The following is a 5,979-nucleotide window of genomic DNA, read 5'->3' on the forward strand; positions in this document are numbered from 1 at the left end:
TTAATCTAATGGACTTTGGGCTCACATTAGAGGCCCAAAGTCCCCTTTTGGCACATGCACGAAAATATAACCCTAACTATCTCCTATATAAAGAGGGTTAAGGCTAAACAAAATTTGACTACTCCTACATTTGTTTAGTTGTAATTAGGGTTCTCTCTCTCTCCCTCTTTAGTTTAGTTTAGGTTTAGAATTAGTTTTAGTTTGTATCCCCCATTAAATCTCATTCAATAAAGCTTTAGTATTTACTTATCTTTATTATTATGTCTTTAGTTTATTATTTAGTTAGTATGATTCCAATGAAATAATGCTAAACCTCCATTAGAGGGGGTTTATGAAGCCATGTGAGGATGATTAGCCATTAGTTTCTTATTGTTTTGTATAAAAAAACTTCAAGTTCTTCATTGTGAGTGTCTAGAGATAGAGCTCATAACAGAGAACTAGAGTTTAGAGCCACCATCAAAGAGATTTGTGGGGGAGCTAAACTCGCATGCTAGTGGAACCTTGATCCGAGACGACTTGGTGTTCACTAGGGATCAAACAAGCGATTCGATAACTAACTAATAATCAATCGAACCGCATGGTGGATTAATCTTCTGTATATCCTCTTCTCATCCTTTAATCTATTGTTTTTACTTATTAAATTTACTGTTTTCATAGCATAAGAATTTCTCTCTCATTAGTGCAATAGTTAGTTAGTCTAAATTTACTTACAAGTACGTGCAAGTAAGAGTGGTTCGAACACGACTACTCCCTTTATCCTAAAATGTTGAAAATATTATAATAACTTGATTAACATGATTTAGTATTGTAGAAACTTTAGTTATCAAATAAGTACTTTCCGCCGAAGAAAATAGAAGAAATAAGAAGTAAGATACAGTTCTTCAGACAGAGTCCAAGTGAGACATTTTTTGAAGCATAGGATAGATTCTCTGACCTAATCCATTCATGTCCTCACCATAAACTAGAAAAATCCACTCTTGTCCAATGTTTCTTCAAAAGTCTTCTCCAAGAACACAAAGTCACCCTCGACATCATGAGTAATGGTAACTTTTTGGATAGAGGTGCAACCGAAGCCTGAACCTTTCTTGAAAACCAAGCTGAAAAGAGTACCCATTGGAGCAACATAAACAATTCCAAAACAACCCAACCCAGTACATCTAAGGCTAGTGGTATTTTTTAGGTGAAATCCAATCCAGAAATCAAAACTTTAATTGAAACCCTCGCAAGAAAGATAGATGCCCTCACAACCAAACAAAAAGACCAAACTCCTTATCCTGTCATGAACATAAATACCTCACCATGTAATTTCTGTCTAAGCATAAATCATATAGATGTCATCTGTCCCTTGATCAGTGATACGCACCCAAAACTGTAATATTAAACCCCATTGAGCCATATAAATTTGGTTAATTATGTGTTTAATAATCATGAAATAAGTATATTTTCGTACTTTTGCAGGTCTTTGCAGTAAACATGAAAATATTGATTAAACCTACGTTAAAGCACGGGGAACGATGTATATATGAATTCTTCCAAATCAGCCATGTGAAGCTAAACAAAGATGGATCAAAGTCGGGGACTCAAACATGACAGAACCGAGTCAGAACAGGACTATGTAAAGGAAAGCGTAAACTTTTGGAGCTCATATCTCGTTAACCTGGACTCCGATTTCAGCAAGTAAGCTGCCCAGATGATCAGCACGACTAGCTCTACCTTAGGCCAGAAATTGCAGAAATCAACATCCGGACCCACCAATGGACATAGCACATGGACCTACCTTTTGGGCCCACAAGAAGAGATGAGTCATCAATCATGGAGCATGTCAAGACAAAAGTGCCAAATTATTGGTGCAAAGTTGACACCTTGCATGTAATTAATAATATTATGTGTTAATAGTGAAAAAAAAGCAAGGTGTCACTTTCTTTTAATGTGGTGGATAAAAGTGAATTAAATGTGTGTGTGTGTTTTTCACGTGGGATGAGGCGGAGAATTCTAAAAGGAAGGAAAAAAAACAAAACAAGGGGGGATGCACTCCATTTACTCCCTTGACTTCTTTTCCTTTATCATGCATTATTTTTTTTAGTTCCTTAGTAGGTTTTAGTTTTGAGTTTTTATGAAAAAGTTTGTAATAGTTTTAATGGTAGAAACTTTTGTGTTCTTGTTCTAAATAAAATTTAAACTTCTTAATGCAAGTGAGTTCTTCTATTCTTCTTCTTCTTCTTTCTCATATACATATCTATTTGCATCTTTCATTTTTATCCCTAGGATCATGAGCTAAAACCTTCCCTTTGTGATGTGATTTTAGTAAGTTATTTAGGAAGAACAACTAGACCTACATCTTATCCCAAAATGGTAGTTGGTGTAGAGTCTAGTTAGGAATCAAGGTGATGATCTTAGAGATAAGTCATTGCTTTGGTTCTACATGCTAGCAATATGATCTTAGAGATGAGTCATAGTGTTAGGGATCAAGTTAATCTTTATTAGGACTTGTCTATGAGTTCTAGGAAGGTTAAGATGCAAGAACCTAAAATCATACAATAGAGGTTATCTTCACATGAGGAGAACTAACTCTCCGCACCTATCTAGAAGTAAATTTTTATCTTTGTTTTAGTTGCATGTTTACGTAACTTAAAGTTTTCATTTTTTGCATTAAAAGAAACCAAGTAGTTAGTATCAATTCAACCATAGCTTAAAACTTACTCATTAGTTTCCTAAAAGAGCAAAAACAAATTGTAAGTTGTCTTAGACTTAGGATGGTTCGAAATCCCTACTCAAAACTATACACACGAATATCGTGAGTAAGGAAAAATCTTTGTATGCACACTTTGAAGAAATCAGTTGGCAGTATCTCAGTGGACAGCCTACAACCTGCTAGGCTCAGCCAAACCTTCTGATATCGGTAAGGCGATGCTCCATATTCTATGGATTCTTCAAGAGCAGAAGAACAGCTTCTGCATCATCACCTTCATTTAGGAGCAACTCTGTAAACCGAAGAAGTCAACCGCTCCTTTACCAGTGTTGGTCACCAGGATCATGCAGCAATTGGGGTTCGAGGCCACAGACGCCCTAGTGGAGGTTAAGGACGCTACCACGGGTCTTATCTATGCCCACTACATCTAGAAATTTTAGCTTCCACCTGCCACCAGAGACACCGAGCAAGCACGCCCTACTGAGAAAGTGGATTACTTCGCTGAAGATGTCACTCGACAGTTCACTCAACCCATGGACGGAATTCACTTTCTCCATGGAGGCCAGAGGATTCTGCATCAACACATTCACTAGCTCAGGCAGACACAATGAGTCATTCTAGCGGAACAGCAGACCCTCAGAGAGGAGCAGCGGTCCTTCCAACAGGAGCAAAGAAGTTTTCAACACAATGTCACTAGACCACTATAGAGCATTAGAGACGCGCTCCCGCGATAGTGATAGACACACTAGGACCCGACGTCATCAAGGAAAAGGATCTTCTAGACGTCGAGACGAGTCACGCACGAATTCTGACTAGGCATCCCTAGTGTCCATAAAGATAGTTTATAATACATGTTTTATCTTTAGTTTGATGTTTTATTTTTCTTTATTATGACATTTAATTATATGTTTAATATTATATATACTTGTTTTATTTGTTTTCTTTTGGAATTTGGTATATGAGTAGAAGGTAATATAGATACATCATGCCAAAATTTTCTATTTTTCTGCATTTCATATATGTTTTCAAAAATACAAAAACCCAAAAATATATTTCATAGTAGAATAATTATCCCTAGTATAATAAACCATGTATTTCTCATTCTATATCAAACAACCTACGCCCCAAACTTATTTGCGGGTGGCGTATTTTCATCATGAAGAACATAATACAGGTGTATCTCCATTTTTGCTCATGTTTCTATGGTAATATCTTTCCCTATCTCTTCATACTTTGAGGATAAAGCATAGTTCTATTTGGAGGTAGTATAGTAACATTTTCCAAAAACTATGCATTTTCTATAGTAGATATAATAATATATTTCTTCCTTTCTAAATTTTTTTTTGAAAAAGACCAAAAATATTTTTCTATTTAGTATTAAAAAGTCTTGTTTCCCTTTTCTATGATGAATAAAAAGTTTATAAGTCTCATTATAGCAATAGAGTAAGGATTCGTTCTTCGAACTTAGACTAATATACATACAATAGTTTCTGCATTTTTCATGAATGGTGATAAACATAAAATGAATAGCTTACCTACGAAATGAACGATGAAATCAAAACGTAAGTAGACTAAACTATTTTTGATGCTATGTTATCAAAGTTTCCTACTCTCAATTCTATCGAAATAGAGTGGAGTAACAAATTCGTTCCACTCCTAGTGCTCTAGCATGGAATTGTTTTCTAATCTAATTAATCAGTCTTAAGTCAATGAGAGCTTTACGAAGGTGATATACTACGATACTTACTGAATTTGATTACTTGAATTTAACTACTTAATGCTATGGAAATATGATTGTTTTGAATCTAGATAAAGGATTAGAGGGAATTGAATCCACCTCGAATCCAACTTAATAACCTAGTATAGATTCTTGTATCTCGATTCTTACGTTCTTACGGCAAGAAATTCGAAGTTCTAATCCCTAGTGTTCATGGCATTTCTACCGAAAGTACTAACTAGCATGTGAGGTCGCCCACCCATTCTCATGGCTTAATCACGACCTTCTAGATTGGAATAGATTCTACAATGCTTCTACACTATACCACCAAGTTTTCATCAAGGCTTCATCAACCCTCTAATGAAGGTTTTAGCCTTGAATCATTCCAAGAATCATTCCCATATGAATCTAAACTACACATATTATCAAGATTCAAATTTACTAATCTAAACTAAACAATGATTAAATTCTAATTAACAACTAAGAGATGGTAACCAACAATAATTAAAACTAGATCTAATAGATTGAAATAACACAATTCGAAATTGCTAAAACAACTATTTTATTTATCTAATCAATCAAGAACAATGATTCAAAGGCTTAATCTAAAACAAGAATTGAAAATGGAACTAAAGCTTAATTTAATTAATGAAAACAGATCTAGAATTATCTATATTATTTTAGGTCTAACTAGCTACCATTAACAAAGAGATAAACTTTGGTTTTTATACTTTCAGGTCCAAAAATCGTGCATGGGCTTGGAGCCATGTTTTGGGCCAGAGAATCAGGCCCAAAACCCAATTCTTTCCGTCCAAAAAGGCCTCTTCAGCTGTAGTTGGCTTCCACAGACTTTTCGTCCACTTTTGCTCCTCTGATTGGGTCAAGGCTTAAACCATTAGAAATCTCTTTCCGAGCCGGTCGTTTTGACATAAGGTAGGCCCAATTCCGAGGTCTGAGTCCAAAGATACGGCTTTCGGAAGTTCTCACGACTTTGTGTCGTTTCAGCCCGGTCGACTTTTCAGCTTTTGACCGGGCTTTAGGAAGGCTTTATCTTCTTGAATCTTGGCATTTAATCACAGAAGTCCTTAGTAACCGACCTTTTCTCCTTTATCTCACTAAAGTGGCACATTTCGCACATAATGGACTTTGAAGCCCGAAATGCATAAAAACACGAATCGGTGTTAACTCTTAATTATTACTCACATAATTGGTCCAAAAGTATGATGTGTTAAAGGGTTAAAACTACAGTTTTGGGCTCTTATCAAACCACCCCAAACAACATTTTGCTTGTCCTCAAGCAAAGATGAGAAATTAAAATAAGTGACCAAAAATGGAGTTCTATCTACTCTCGTTTCACTGAGTGCGATTGCATTGACCCTATGTAACAAGGCCTTAAACCACTAGGAATTCCCTAGTGGACGAAGTTATAGCCTCGTGGAGAGTTTTCCAGTGAAGGTACTCACAAACTTCAACTATACTACAACGACTAAGAAATAAAACTATTGTTTTCCTCATTCATGTCCCAACTATCTATACATCTCACTAGCAATTGAATAAGAATAACTAAGTCAAA

General features: G+C 35.7%; 1 non-coding gene across 1 annotated transcript; it reads right to left on the bottom strand.

The window, feature by feature from the left end:
* Positions 1 to 856: 856 nt before the first annotated feature.
* On the bottom strand, positions 857 to 963 carry LOC147481646 (small nucleolar RNA R71). The gene has a single exon (XR_015207098.1). It is a non-coding gene; the product is annotated as a small nucleolar RNA R71 (small nucleolar RNA).
* Positions 964 to 5,979: the final 5,016 nt, after the last annotated feature.

Source organism: Coptis chinensis, chromosome 8 (assembly GCF_015680905.1).
Source record: "Coptis chinensis isolate HL-2020 chromosome 8, ASM1568090v1, whole genome shotgun sequence".
Taxonomy (NCBI): domain Eukaryota; kingdom Viridiplantae; phylum Streptophyta; class Magnoliopsida; order Ranunculales; family Ranunculaceae; genus Coptis; species Coptis chinensis.